The sequence below is a fragment of the Amblyraja radiata genome, chromosome 10 (genome assembly GCF_010909765.2).
Source record: "Amblyraja radiata isolate CabotCenter1 chromosome 10, sAmbRad1.1.pri, whole genome shotgun sequence".
In the NCBI taxonomy this organism is placed as follows: Eukaryota; Metazoa; Chordata; class Chondrichthyes; order Rajiformes; family Rajidae; genus Amblyraja; species Amblyraja radiata.
The window spans coordinates 2264302-2280974 of record NC_045965.1 but is presented as its reverse complement, the minus strand read 5'-3'; positions in this window follow the sequence as shown (position 1 = coordinate 2280974).

Sequence of the window (16673 nt, the reverse complement as noted above, 5' to 3'; positions counted from 1 at the left end):
CGTTTAATCTTACTATTTTACTTCGGAGTCACGTGAGTGACTACGTGAAGATTTCAAAGCTCTGATTTTATGCTGTAGATTCAAATCCAGGCGTCTCACTGCATTGATTGACTCTGAATAAGTAAAGTAATAAACAATGCAAAACCATAACATTGATGCAATCAGTTAATGGTTTATTTATCACAGCAAAAATTTTACCCCTCTCTCCCAGAGGGGAACTTAACACTGAATCCACAAAGCACCACCAAATACCCCAGGTTCTGCAATCTCTTTATGGTAATACTTGTGAAACATCCGTTCACTTGCCCATCCTGCGGCCGCGAGGATATGGTCTATTGGAATGTCCAATTCCTTGGCCGCTGATGTTGATGCCGCCCTGGAGGAATGAGATTTAAATTTGTCAGTATCAATCCCTGCATCAACCAGCACCTGCTTCAGCCACCTTGAGATAGTCTGCACCGACACTTTCTTATGTGGTTTTTTATGGCTGATAAAGAATGCTGATTCTGCACCTTTTAAGGTTCTGGTGGCTTCAATGTAACATCGTAAATGTGACACTACACATAGTCGTGGATCCGTAGGATATGCTGAAAAAAACTACTTACTCCAGGTCTGCTCTGTTTTAGTAAATCATAGACATAGAATGTAATGGCATCTGCTGCTATTTCCATCTATTCGTAGTTTCTGCAATGTCTGCACTCTTTGTGCTGAAACTAGTGCCATGAGCAAACTACCTTCATGGTAACTTTGTCCAAAGACAGAGCTGAAATAGGAGTCCATTGACGAAGGAGCATCAGCACATCCCTCACATTCCAGATTACTGTATACCTGGGTCTAGGAGACTTGGAATTGAAAATTCCCTTCATAAACCTACAGACCAAAGGGTGTGACCCTACAAGATATTGATCTGATTCCCTCCATAAATATGCAGATAGGGCACTCCTTGCAGTATTGATCGCACTATAACTTAACTTAAAATCAAAATAGAGTCGACAGAAACTCTAACATATCTGGGATGTTTGCAGTGTGGTATGTAATATTCTGCCTTAAGCAAAACACCTCCCATTTTCTTATGTAAGAAATGTACTGTTTTTGGGTACTATCCCTCCAGGCTGCCGCAATAACATCCACAGTACGATCTGATAGTCCTCTTCCGAGATATGGCCTCTTTAGAATCTGCAAATCAACAAACCAATACGATCATGTAAAGGATGCGAATCACCAGTTACAGGGTGCACAAGTAAGTTTTCTTGTTTCGGAATAATCATAAGAGGTTTTGTGATCATTTTTAACATCAGTGGGTACCATGGTTGTGTAGGCCAGTCTGGTACCACCAATACTCCTGAAGCGGAGTCCTGTTTGATCTTTGTAGACATCGACTAATGAGACAAAATGGAGGAATTGCATACAAAAACATTCCACCCCAATGTAGCAAGAATGCATCCACCGCTACAGCACCAGGATCTGGTTCCCATTAAACATATTTAGGTACACAAAATTGCTGGGGAAACTCAGCGGGTGCAGCAGCATCTATGGAGCGAAGGAAATCGGCGATGTTTCGGGCCGAAACCCTTTTAGAAAATTAGAAGGGTTTCGGCCCGAAACGTCGCCTATTTCCTTCGCTCCATAGATGCTGCTGCACCCGCTGAGTTTCCCCAGCAATTTTGTGTACCTTCGATATTCCAGCATCTGCAGTTCCTTTTTGAAAACATATTTAGGTAACTGGTGGTTAAGTCTAGATGCAAACAAGTCAATTTCTGGCACCCTGAATCGTGCAACAATTTTATTAAATTTGTCACGATTCAACATCCATTCTATATTGTCATTAAATTTACGTGACCTGGTGTCTGCTATTATGTTGAATCTACCTGGTAGGTAGATTGCCGAAAGCCAAATGTTTCTGCTAATACACCAGTTCCAGATAACGTTTGCCAATCAATCACAAGATTCTGACTTGATTCCACCCATGTGATTAACGTATGCTAATGCTGTAGTGTTGTCAATCAGTACCTGCACATGCAAGTTTTACACATTAGAGCAATAAGCTTTAAGCCCATAAAATTACCTAAAAGCTCCAGGTAATTGATCCCATGTGCTTGGAGCAATGGTACTTCTTCCACATTCCATCTAACTCCACAGCTGGAAATAGTATCAGTAGCGCCCCAACCTAGAGCACTTACATCAGTCTGCAGAATAATGGTAGATGTTTCAACCAGAATTTCCATGGAAACATTTGAGACACTCTTGATCCATCATTATATTTCAGTAATAGCTGTAACTGGTAATTGCATGGGCCTGTCAAAATGCCCTGAATGTCTCCTCAATGCTTGTACCTTTGCTCGCTGCAATTGCTGATAATGCAGTGGACCAAACTGCACAGTTGGAAATGAAGCGATTAGTTTGCCAAGCAAGCTTGCCACCTGCCTAATTGATGGTTGATGCTGTGTAATGAGCTTGATACAACCCTCAATTAACTGCAGCCTTTTATCCTTGGGCAGAGTCACTATCATGTGTTCTGAATTAATAGTGAAACCCAAGTAATCAATTACTGTGCTTGGTGACAATTTGGACTTATCTGGATGTATAATAAATCCCAGCCTCTCGAATGTGAGCTTGACTATTGACACCGATGCTTCTGTTGTAGCCCAAGTGTCCCCCACAATCAAAATATCATCCAAATAGGCCATTACCAAATGGCCCTGAGCTCTTAGCAGTGCTAAGACTGGTTTTAATAATTTGGTAAATAGTCTAGGGGCTGAGGTTAAACCATTCGGCAATGCTTTAAACTGCCATTCTTGACTCGTCCAGTTAAATTTTAAGTATCTCCGATCATTACCATGCACAGCCACAGAGTAATATGCATCTTGCAGATATATGCTGGCCATATAGCATTTTCTTGAAATTACAGTGGCTTGCAAAAGTTTTCATACCCCTTGAACTTTTCCACATTTTGTCACGTTACAACCACAAACGTAAATGTATTTTATGTGATAGACCAACACAAAGTGGTGCATAATTGTGAAGTGGAAGGAAAATGATACATGGTTTTCAAATTTTTTCACAAATAAAAAACTGAAAAGTGTGGCGTGCAAAAGTATTCAGCCCCCCTGAGTCAATACTTTGTAGAACCACCTTTCGCAGCAATTACAGCTGCAAGTCTTTTGGGGTATGTCTCTACCAGCTTTGCACATCTAGAGACTGAAATTTTTGCCCATTCTTTGCAAAATAGCTCAAGCTCAGTCAGATTGGATGGAGAGCGTCAGTGAACAGCAATTTTCAAGTCTTACCAGAGATTCTCAATTGGATTTAGGTCTCGACTTTGACTGGGCCATTCTAACACATGAATATGCTTTGATTAAACCATTCCATTGTAGCTCTGGCTGTATGTTTAGGGTCGTTGTCCTGCTGGAAGGTGAACCTCCGCCCCAGTCTCAAGTCTTTTGCAGACTCTAACAGGTTTTCTTCCAAGATTGCCCTGTATTTGGCTCCATCCATCTTCCCATCAACTCTGACCAGCTTCCCTGTCCCTGCTGAAGAAAAGCATCCCCACAGCATGATGCTGCCACCACCATGTTTCACAGTGGGGATGGTGTGTTCAGGGTGATGTGCAGTGTTAGTTTTCCGCCACACATAGCATTTTGCATTTAGGCCAAAAACTTCAATTTTGGTCTCATCTGACCAGAGCACCTTCCTCCACATGTTTGCAGTGTCCCCCACATGGCTTGTGGCAAACTGCAAACGGGACGTCTTATGGCTTTTTTTCAACAATGGCTTTCTTCTTGCCACTCTTCCATAAAGGCCCGATTTGTGGAGTGCATGACTAATAGTTGTCTTGTGGACAGATTCTCCCACCCGAGCTGTGGATCTCTGCAGCTCCTCCAGAGTTACCTTGGCTGCTTCTCTGATCAATGCTCTCCTTGCCCGGCCTGTCAGTTTAGGTGGACGGCCATGTCTTGGTAGGTTTGCAGTTGTGCCATACACTTTCCATTTTCGGATGATGGATTGAACAGTGCTCCGTGAGATGTTCAAAGGTTGGGATATTTTTTTATAACCTAACCCTGCTTTAAACTTCTCCACAACTTTATCCCTGACCTGTCTGGTGTGTTCCTTGGGCTTCATGATGCTGTTTGTTCACTAATGTTCTCTAACAAACCTCTGAGGCCTTCACAGAACAGCTGTATTTAAACTGAGATTAGATTACACACAAGTGGACTCTATTTACTAATTAGGTGACTTCTTTTTTTTTTTTTAATTTGTCATTAAGTCTTTTTTTTATTTTTTATTATTTTTATTAGAAGTACGGTAAATTACAATACTACACAACACATATGTCTTAATACATTTTTTGTACCGCTTCATTTTTTGAGCTTTAAGAAAAAGATAGAAGTAAAGAAAGTAAAGAAAGTGCGCAAGAGTCGTGAAGGTGCAAGAGAGTGTTGAGAAAAGAAAGCCCCTTAGAAAAGAAGTTAGAGGAGGAAGTAAAGAAAGAAAAAAGACCCTAGAAAAGAAGGAAAAAGAAAGGAGAAACAATCGCTCTATTATAACATTAAACTCCGCAGAAAGGGGACTACCAACCAAGTCTGGTTTTGTTGTTGTTTTTTTACACCCCGTTACCAGATCCTGGCACCTTTTATTTGTTTATTTATTTATTTATTTATTAATTACTATTGCACCTTATGCTTATAATAGTTCCAAAAACGTAGACCACGTCTTTTGGAAGTGGTCTGCTTTGCCTGCTAAGAGGAATCTCATCTCTTCCAGATGTAGTGTTTCAAACATATTTGATATCCACATTTTTATTGTTGGTGTAGGCGCATTTTTCCAGAATTTAAGTATGAGCTTTTTCCCCATTATTAGCCCGTAATTGAGTAAATTCTTCTGAAACACGTTTAGTTCAGGGTTACCTTCCGATATTCCAAAAATAATCCATTCTGGTTTGGTACCAGTTTTATTTTAATTAATTTTGTAAAGATGTCAAATATTTCATTCCAGAATTTTTGTACAAAAAACGAAAGAATGCGCTATGGTAGCTTCTTGACACAGACATTTATCACAGATGGGTGAGACATTAGGGAAGAATTTATTTATTTTAGTTTTTGAATAATATAGTCTATGTAATGTTTTGAATTGGATGAGAGTATGTCGTACGTTGATCGAACATTTATGCACCTGTAGTAAGTGATTATCCCAACTCTCTTTTGAAATTTTTATAGCTAATTCTTGTTCCCAGTCTCTTCTAATTCCATCAGTTGTGGGTATTTCTATGTTTAAGATGATGTTATATAAGTACGATATTAGATTCGCTGATTCCGCCTTTGTCTTCATTGCTTCATCCAGTAAGTCTGTAGGCATATTATGATAGTCTTTTGTGTATTTTTTCAGATAATCACGAATTTGAAGATATTTAAAATATTGATTATTTTTCAAATTATATTTCAGTTGTAGTTGTTGAAATGATAGTAATTTTCCCAAATCATACAGATCTCCGAGTGTTTTGATTCCCATTCTTTCCCATTGTATAAATGATTTGTCTATAATTGATGGTTTAAACGATGGATTATTAACTATTGGTATTAAAAGAAATAGGTTTCTTAATTTTAGGTTCTGTTTTATTTGTTTCCATGTTCTAATTGTGCTATGTATAATTGGATTTTTATTATAATTTTTGTTACTCAGATGTATTGGTGAGAGGAGAGTCGCTCCTATATTACACGGAGAGCAGTCCTCTCTTTCCATTACAATCCAGTCCACCTGCTGGGCAGAGTTGTCCAGCAGGTGAATCATATTTTTAATATTTACTGCCCAATTATAATACATAAAGTTGGGGAGCGCTAGACCACCCAACTCTTTTCGTTTATTAAGGTGTGCTCTTTGTATTCTATGGGATTTATAATCCCATATAAAATTTGTAATGTCTGAATCCAATTTTTTGAAAAACTTTTTTGGGAGATATATAGGTATTGATTGAAACAGGTATAGGATTTGTGGTAGAAAGATCATTTTTATAGCGTTTATTCTGCCTATTAGGGACATCGGAAGTGTTTTCCAGAATTTAATCAAATTATTTAGTTTCTTAAGTAAGGGATTATAATTGGCTTTAAACATATCATGGTAGTTTCTAGTAATTTCAATTCCCAAATATTTGAATTTTTCTGTGGCTATTTTAAAGGGGAATTTCCGGAGGTGTGTTGAGTCTTTTGGTTTTATCAACATAATTTCACTTTTGTTCCAGTTTATTCTATATCCTGAGAAGGATCCAAAGTCCTCAATTAAATCTAATATGTTTGGTATACTAATTTGTGGTTTTGTGATGTACAATAGTACATCATCGGCGTATAAAGATATTATGTTATTTGAGTGTTTTGTATTATAACCGTAAATATCCGGGTGTGTTCTTATTTTTTCCGCAAGGGGTTCAATTACCAAAGCAAATAACAGCGATGATAATGAACATCCTTGTCTATTACAATTGGCAGCTATAATAGTACAAACCCATTATAGTATAATAGTATAAACCCATTACAAACCCATTATAGGGCACACCTTCAAATGGAAAGTGATCGCAAAACTTACATGAAGGTACGCAGAAGCGTTGTACTGCTTTAGGCAGCCTACCGTGGAATGCTTGTTCAAAGGCAACTGCGGGGCATGCATAAATCTGTCAAGGTCATACAGACTTATTATCAGATGTATAAACAGCGTCAGTATTTTAAGAAACTACGCTGGTCTGCCATTGCTGTACAGCAACGATACAGAGCATGCCAGATAAGAGATGTCCAAGTGAGACAGTATAAGAGTTTGAGAGAAGCAGTGGTGTGTATTCAGGCCTTATACCGTGGGATCAAAGCCAGAGTATTGGTAGAGAAAACCAAGGCAGCACGCTGTATTAAGTCATTCATAAGAATGTGCATTACAAGAAAGCATTTCTTGATGCAAAAGGCGGCTGTAGTCACTCTGCAAGCTGCATACCGTGGTTACCGATTAAGGGTACGGTACAGAGCTATGCGACAAGCAGTCATTTCGATCCAGAGATGGTACAAAGCATGCAAAATAGGGCATTCCCAGTTTGTGCAATATCAGTCAATGAGGGATGCAACTATTACCATACAAACTGCCTACAAGAATATGGTGGTTAGGCAGAGGGTTAAGCAAAAGTGAGCTACTGTAAAAGTGCAGTCAGTACTCCGTATGAGTTGGTATAGGAAAGACCTAAGGAGACAAATAGATGCACAACAGAAAAGGCTGAAACGATACAAAAGGTTTAAATGATATAGGAAAGACTTCCTCAAACCGATTTATACAGCAGTTGTAGTGCAGTATCACTACCGTGCTTATGTAGTAAGAGAAATATACAGAGCGCAAATCAAAGCCACTGTTATATGGCAAGGACAGTATAGATCCTACTTCTTGATGAATAACCAGAAAGGTGATTTAAGAAGACAAATAGACGAACAGCAGAAAAGGCTTAAACGTTGCAAAGAACGGTTAAATAAATGTGTGACGATGAGCAAAAAGCTGTTAACAGAAAAGTCTAAAGAAGAGAGGCTTGTCGGTCGAGACAAAAGTATGCAGGACCGATTGCGATTAGGACACTTCAGTATAGTCCAGCATGGAGCTTCCTTCACTGAGCAATGGACAAATGTTTATGCATTGCAGAATGTCATTATACACCAAGAGCAGATAAATACATAGCGCCAGGAAATTGAGCGACAGAGAGCGACTGAAAAACGAAAACCTGCAGTCATGTGTCAGATCCCACCTACAAATAAAGAACAGAAACAGAGGAAATGTTAACTTTAGAAGAATTTCAAGAACAGGAAGAAATCTGCAAATTACATTAGGATATTTAAAAAGGGAAGAGGCAGATACAGGTAGAGCTAGAGTGATTAGAAAGATGAGTGGAATGAACCATTATAAGTGCTAAGTTTTAGTACGATTATTACAGTTATGAGGATGTAATGTAAGATGACTGCAATAATATAATTTTGCAACTGTGTGTTAATCAATTATATTTAATGTACTAGAAATGGTGTTATTCGCCTCCAAGCTAAAGGGGGAGCAATGTAATGTATATAATGTAAATGGTGTAACCTGCCTCCAAGTTAAAGGGGGAGCAGTGTAATGTATATAATGTAATTAGCATATGTTATGTCTTGTGTAAGGGGACACATGCGCTGGAGGAGACTCAAGGTGGCGTCCTGGAATAAAGAAGCTTGTTAGTTTACTCCTGTATCTGAGAGTTCTTTTGAGTCAGTTCCAAGTACCCAAAATACACTACAGACACGTTCTTGCAACTTTATCAATTAAGACTGATATACCTGGTGCTTACCATTGTTGGGACAATGCATGTACCATCCCCCCTTTTTCCCATATGAGCCTGTCCATGGGCTACGCGGGACAAGGGCAAAAATAAGCTCCTGGGGCAAACTACCCGACCATCCGGGTGGGCGGCGCGACTCACGTCGCAGCGGACTCTGCAGTCCGTCTTTTCTCTGTCGGGTCTCCGTTGTCGTTGGGGCCTAGCACCATGGGCGGCCTCCAACCGGAACGACCTGGGGCTCCAGTCGCGGAGCCTGCGGACTTACTTACCATTCTTGTGTGTATGACTGCAGAAACCAAATTTCGTTTGAACCTCAATGAGGTTCAAATGACAACAAATAAATTGTATCATCAATTGTATTGTATCATCATCAGGGTGGACCCAGACAATGGGGTCTTGATAACACCCTGCTTTGCTCCAGGAATTCTTTTCCTGAAGTGATGCTAGGCTCTGTGCATCATGTAACTGGGTTACATCAATGTTAACCGGGACCTTTCTTTGTGCTTGTAATTGCGGGGTTTGCCTGAGGGCAACCTGTTTGGCTACATAATCAGCTGACCTGTTTCCCCTTGATACATCATCATCCGATCTTGTATCAGCTTTGCATTTAATAACTGCAATTTGCCATGGCAATTGAATAGCATCCAATAAATTTAAGACCATGCTAAGTAGTCTTTCCTGTTGATGTGATGAATCCTCATATTTTTCCATAACTGCCCAAAGTCATGTACAACCCCAAACGCATAGCGAGAATCGGTGTAGAATCGGCACTTTTATTTTTTGCCAATATGCAGGCATGTGTCAGGGCATACAACTCAGCTGCCTAAGCGGATGTTCTGGATGGTAAAGCATATGCCTCCAGCACTTGGTGTGGTGTGACTACTGCATATCCTGCTAATAATCTCATCACTAGGTCGGTGTGAAGAGGCATCAGTAAATAGGCCCAGATCAGGATTATCAATCGGATGACTCTGTAAGTCCAGCTGGGGAGTGGCAGCGGCTTCTCCATCAATAGATAATCATGGCCACATCCTTCTTCTGGCTGTGGTACAAAAGTAATTGTGTTTACAGCAGGCGATCGCTGGTAAGTATAGTTAGGATGTGGCGGCGCTGGGAACGGCTGCGGCTCACCTGCAGTCCGTTTGTCTTTACTTTTTTGTGTTGTTTTTTCCGTTTTGTCTAGTTGCGTTTTTGGTTTTTAGGTTGTGTTTATGTGGGGGGTTGAAACGGGGTTTTCTGTCTCTCCCTTCGGGGGAATACGACTTTTTGTCGTGTCCCCCTTCTCTGCCTCCCTCTGCGCTGAGGCCTAATGGCGGAGCTGGCGAGCTCGGGACTCCGGAGGCAGCCTGACGGGACTCGCCCTGGGCTCGCTCCCGTGAGGGCGGCCCAGCTCGGGGCTGGAACTGCGCTCCCGTGAGGGCGGCCTGGCGAGGGGCCGAGACTCTCCCGTGAGGGGCTGTGGCACTCCCGTTGGAGTGGCCCAGCCCGTGGGTGGAACGGCACTCCCGTTGGAGTGGCCCAGCCCGAGGGTGGAACCACACTCCCGTCGGAGCGGCTCAGCTCGAGGGAGGAACGGTACTCACGAGAGGGCGATCCGGCTCGGGGCTGGAACGGTGCTCCGGTGGCTGGGACGGCGTTCTGGCGGCGGTGACCTGAGTCCGGGGTTCAGCCGCGGGCCAGCGGCTGCGTCTGCTGGACTGGAGGGCAGCAGCTTCGACCACCCCGGGCCGCGGTGTTTGAACCGGCCCGTTTGCAGGGTTCGGTGAGCCGCGGGACTGTTTGTACCATCGCCCGGTGGGGTATCGCCTCAGCGCAGAGGGAGAGGAGGAGGGAAGAGACTGCAGCCCTAAGATTTTTGCCTCCACCACAGTGAGGAGGTGCTAGGTGGACTCACTGTGGTGGATGTTAATATGTGTTTATTGTTGTTTTTTATTGTATTGTATGTATGACTGCAGGCACGAAATTTCGTTCAGACTGCAGACGGTCTGAATGACAATAAAGGCTATCTGATCTGATCTGATCTGATGTGATAAAAGGATAACTTCATATCCTGTTCTTCTAGCAGCTGTGAAATGCTGTGTAACATGAGGACCAGTCATTACACACGGGTGATCAAGAACGATGGGGATTGATTTTTCTATCATTCTAGCCGTCGCCGCTACAGCTCGTAAGCAGGCAGGCATGCCATTTACTACAGCTGGTAAAGCCACAGAATAATAGGCTACCGGTCTTTTTCCCCCTCCATGTTCTTGAGCCAGGCTCCCAGTTGCAAACCCCTTTGATTCATTTACATAGAGTTGAAAGGGCTTTATATAATTTGGCAATCCCAGCGCCGGAGCAGTAACCATAGCGTTCTTTAGATTTCTAAACGCCTGGTCTCTTTCTGCATGCAGTCCATACTACTCTGGAGTGTTCAGTCTGCAAGGTGGCTGAACGCAATGCTTCATCTAGTTCCATGCAGTCATTGATCCATTGTCTGCAGTAACCCTCCATGCCCAAGAAGGAGAATGTCCCCCTTTTTCTTCTGTACTGGGACGTTCTCTATTGCTTTTACTTCCAAATCTCCTTCTGCCTTCCTGCAGCTGGAATCCCAGGCAGATCCTGTACACTAGGCTGGCAGAACTCTAATTTTCCCAGGGATACTTTATGCCCTCTTCCTGTCAAATGTTGCAGCAATTTAATTGAGTATCAAAGTAGACCTCTCTGATAATTGACATTCCTCCAGATCATTTTTCACTGCTGCTTGCATATACGGCTGGGCTTCAAGTATATCCCTGGGGTAGCCTAGTCCAGATGTATTGTTGATCTTTGTAGGTAAAAGCAAACAGGAACTGGCTGTCTTTATGCAGGGGTATGGAGAAAAATGCTGAACATAGGTCAATTACTGTAAAGGTGTCGGCTTCTGCCTGTGTAGATGACAGAATAATATTGGTGTCAGGTACTAAAGGAGCAATAGGGATCACTATTTTGTTTTAATAGCTCTCAGGTCTTAGACAAAACGCCATTCATTTTGTCTTCGGGATTGGCAGAACAGGAGTATTACACGGACTTTATGTTTTCACTAATACTCCTTGTTGTAATAAAGACATGATGACTATACTAGCTATCCCTTCTTCAGCCTCCGGGGTCAGTCGATGCTGTTTTAAACATGGCAAGGCAGCACCCTTTTTTAAAGTCACTTTATGTTCAGGGGCTGAATGCACTCGTCCCACATGATTCTTATGCTTTGCCCATAGTTCAAAGGGTACTTTGTCCAGAGCCATTGGTAACCTTGGCGGATCCCAGTAGGTGGCTGTTGCTTTTCATAAATAGTGTCCCATTCCTTTCTGACCATTCCATGTGATCTTTCCTTCTGTGTCAATTGCAACTTTAAAACATGAATTGACTGTTTGTCCTTCAGCCTTTTTATAATTTCTCCTATTTCTTTCACTGTTTCTGGAGGTCTAGTAGCTACTTTTAAGTGTGACTCAGAGGTGTCTCCCACCTCAAATTGATCCCTTTGGTTTTAAGAGAGGTGGCCCATCTATATCTACTATTACTAAAACTCTCATCTTGACCACTTCCAATCTGCGTTGTAATTAAATTCGCGCAAAAATGCTACCCGAAATCGCTAGGATTTTTTCGCCACCTTACTAACCGTTCTCCTCTACTCTAAGACACCAAGATTTGTTCCGATCGGTGAAATATGAGAAAAGTTACGAAGGTTTAAAAAATCGTGAGATCAGCAGATTCGCCTGTCAGCCACCATGAAGGTAACACTCCTTCCGGCACCCACTGGAGAATAAAGTCCCGGAGGAGGGGCTGAGTAAACTAGCCGTGTTAATTGAGTCTGCAAGAGACGAGTCGGGAAAGCCGCTGTATGGAGTCAGGAGGTGCTGTGTGGTGCTGCGGCTGGTGGTTGCTGAGTGGAGTCCCTCCCCCCCCATACACACCCCATTCCCCCCTTCTCCCCTCCCCCTCCTCCCCACACCCCCTCTTCCCCCCTCCCCACACACACCCCCTTCCCCCACACACCCACACCTCCTCTTTACCCGTCCCCGTTCCATCCCCTTCCCCCCACCCCACCCCCCCCTCCCACACCACCCCACCACCACCTCCCCCCCACACCACCACCTCCCCCCCACACCACCCCCTCTTCCCACACCATCCCCTCCCCCCACACCACCCACACCACCCTCTCCCCCACACCACCCCCCCTCCGCACACCACCCCCCACAACACCCTCTCCCCCACACCACCCCCCCCCCTCACATCACCCCTCCCCCCACACCACCCCCTCCCCCCCACACCACCCTCTCCCCCACACCACCCCCCTCCGCACACCCCCCCCCACAACACCCTCTCCCCCACACCACCCCCTCTCTCCACATCACCCCCTCCGCCCCACACCACCCCCTCCCCCTCACACCTCCCCCTCCCCCCCACACCACCCCCTCTCTCCACATCACCCCCACACCACCCCCTCCCCCCCACACCACCCCCTCCCCCCACACACCCCCTCCCCCCCACACCACCCTCTCCCCCCCACACCACCCCCTTCCCCCACACACCCCCACACCCCCTCTTAGTCTAGTTATTCCTAGTCCCGGGACCCCAGAGAACAAATGAGGGGTCACCGCTAATTGCTCCCAGTTTGCATAGAGCCTGTCTTTCCAGTAACGGGAAGGGGCTAGACACCCTCCCTGTTAGGCGTTCCCTTGCTGTAGCTGTGGGGAACATCTGCAATCTCCAGCCCAATGCCCTTTCTTACCACATCTCCAGCGTGTACCTCATGTTGTATCTTTTAATTGCCATTGTCCCCTTCCTCTGTCATGTTCACAAAGCGCTGTGATCACATTCTCCCACGGCTTATTTTGCCCATTTAAAAGCTTGAGCCAGTCGGGGCCGCAAACAATTTAGTAAAGTGTGAACAGCTAGAGGCCCATTTTCAGCTAGAGACCTTCCGGCATGTTCCTCCCACTTTTAAATCGGGCTATAAAATCTGGGAATGTCTCTTCTTTGTGTTGCAAGCATAGCACCACCTCCCCTTTATCACTATGTTTTCTCGCTCCCCCCATTATAGCCTCCTTTCCACTGTGGGCCATCCAGTGAATGAGGGACTAATTTCCCTGAGCCTGGTGATCATCATTTTGCTGCCACTTGCTTTGGTATAATAGGCACGTGACTGATGAACAAGGACCCCCAGATCTCGTTGTATTTCCCCTTTTGCTAACTTGACACCATTTAGATAATTATCTGCCTTCCTGTTCTTGCCACCAAAGTGGATAACCTCACATTTATCCACATTAAACTGCACCTGCCCACTCACCCAACCTGTCCAAGTCACTCTGCATCCTCATAGCATCCTCCTCACAGTTCACACTGCCTCCCAGCTTTGTGTCATCTGCAATTCTGCTGATGTTACTTTGAATCCCTTCATCTAAATCATTGATGTGTATTGTAAATGGCTGTGGTCCCAGCACCGAGCCTTGCGGTACCCCACTAGTCACAGCCGACCATTCTGAAAGGGAGCCGTTAATCCTTACTCTTTGTTTCCTGTCTGCCAACTAATTTTCTATCCATGTCAGCTCTCTATCCCCAATACCATTTGCTCTAATTTTGCCGACTAATCACCTATGTGGGACCTTATCAAATGCCTTCTGAAAGTCCAGGTACACTGGCACTCCTTTGTCCATTTTCCTAGTTACATCCTCAAAAAATTCCAGAAGATTAGTCAAGCATGATTTCCCCTTCGTAAATCCATGCTGACTCAGACCGATCCTATTACTGCTATCCAAATGTGCCGCTATTTCATCTTTTATAATTGACTCCAGCATCTTCCCCACCACTGATGTCAGGCTTACTGGTCTATAATTCCCTGTTTTCTCCCTCCCTCCTTTCTTTAAAAGTGGGATAACATTAGCTACTCTCCAATCCACAGGAACGTATCCTGAATCTATAGAACATTGGAAAATGATCACTAATGCGTCCACGATTTCTAGAGCCATTCCCTTAAGTACCCTTGGATGCAGGCCCTGGGGATTTATCAGCCTTCAGTCCCATCAGTCGACCGAACACCATTTCCTGCCTTATGTGAATTTCCTTCAGTTCCTCCATCACCCTAGGTCCTCTGGCCACTAGTACATCTGGGAAATTGTTTGTGTCTTCCTTAGTGAAGCCAGATCCAAAGTGCCTGTTCAACTCATCTGCCATCTCCTTGTTCCCCATAATAAATTCACCTGTTTCTGTCTTCAAGGGATCCACATTTGTCTTAACTAATTTTTCCTCTTCACATACCTAGAGAAGCTTTAACTATCCTCCTTTATATTCTTGGCTAGCTAACCTTCGTACCTCATCTTTTCTCTCCGTATTACCTTTATAGTTATCTTCTGTTGCTCTTTAAAAGTTTCCCAATCGTCTGGCTTTCCGCTCATCTTTGCTATGTTATACTTCTCATTTATTTTTATACTGTTCTTGACTTCCCTTGTCAGCCACGGTCGCCTCTTGCTCCCTTTAGAATGATTCTTCCTCTTTGGAATGAACTGATCCTGCACCTTATGTATTATTCCCATAAATACCTGCCATTGTTGTTCCACTGTGATCCCTGCTAGGCTATCTTTCCAGTCAACTTTGACCAGCTCCTCCCTCATGGCTCCATAGTCCCCTTTGCTCAACTGTAATACTGACACTTCCGATTTTCCCTTCTGCCCTGACCTTACTCTCTTATCCCTTCTCAAACTTTCCTTCCCATTAATTCGGGGGTCTTTTGTAACTTTTCCTGTACTCTCTTCCCCTTTAACTACATCTTTATACTCCCAATTTGTCAATCCCTCCCCCCCCCTATTTAGTTTAAACCCACACATGTAGCCCTAGCAAACCTGCCTGTCAGAATGTTGGTCCCCCTCCAGTTAAGGTGTAACCTGTCCCTTTTGTACAGGTCACCCTTACCCCAGAAGAGATCCCAGTGGTCAATAAATCTAAATCCCTGCTCTCTGCACCAGCCCCTCAGCCACACATTCATATCTCCTATCTCCCTGTTCCTGCCCTCACCAGCACGAGGTACTGGAAACAATCCAGAGATAACCACTCCTGCTTTTCAGTCTTCTTCCTAACTCTCTAAATTCACGTAGCAGAACCTCCTTCCTCTTGTTCCCGATGTCGTTTATGCCCACGTGCACAACTACTTCTGGCTGTTCAACTTCCCTCTCGAGGATGTTCTGAAGTCGGTCCGTGACATCTTGGACCCTGGCACCAGGGAGGCAACACACCATCCTCGAGTCTCGCCTGCTGCCACAGAATCTCCTGTACGCACCTCGGACAATGGAGTCACCCACTACTATGGCTCTGCCCGACGTCGGTCTCGCCGATCGAGTCTCATCGCTAGGATTGGAGCCAGCAACCTGTCCGCCACTCGGACTGGAAGCGTCGTCTGCCCCGACAGCTCCCAAGAGTGCGTACCTGTTTTCATTAGGCACAGCCACTGGGGTCTCCTGCACTCCACATTTACTCCCCTTTCTCACAGTCACCCGCCTTCACTCTTCCTGTATCCTTGGCGTGATAACCTCACTGTAGGTCCTGTCCAGGAAACTCTCGTTTTCCAGGATGGCCCTGAGGTCATCCAGCTACTTCTCCAGTTCCCCAACACGTTCATGCAGGAGCTGCACCTGAACATAATTTCTGCAGGTGTAGTTTCCAGAAGCTCCATCGGTGTCCCTGACTTCCCACATCCTGCAGGAAACACACTGCACCAACTTGCCTGCCATTTCTTCAGTGGGCAAAAATCACAAATTTCGATCAAGTGTGGCCTCCTTACCTCGGTCTCCTCGCCGAAGACTCTCAAGCCAAATACTCACAGTTTACTCACCAAGGCACTTCACCTCAACAAGGCCTCACCTCTACAGTTGCCAAATCAACTATTCTCTATCTGTTACCTAATCAACTACTTTAGGGCTAATTTGTAAATTACTTGAACCTGGGCCTTTGGCGCTCTTTTTAAATCTTCTTTCCCTCTGACTAACCTACTTGGAGAACGACCGAGCGATGCGCCTGGCCGGTTCTCCTCGGAAGACGTAGGAAAGTCATTATCTTGAGGAGTGGCAAGGAGTTTTACACATAGAGGAAGCGGCGGCTCGTCGCAGACGCGGAGGGCATATTGTATCGGGGTATCGGCCGACGGCCTGTATAGGTCCGGTAAACGGTGCTCTGGCACTATTCCCTGCTGTTACAAAATGATAGGAGAGCAGGGAGAGAGTGGGTCTAGTGGTATGGAGGCCAGTGGAAGAGAGGATAACGAAGAAAGTGTTGAGAAGGAGTGGGAAACCGTGGGAGCACGGGGTAGTCCCAGGAAGAGCAGCCGTAAAAGAAGGAAAAACAA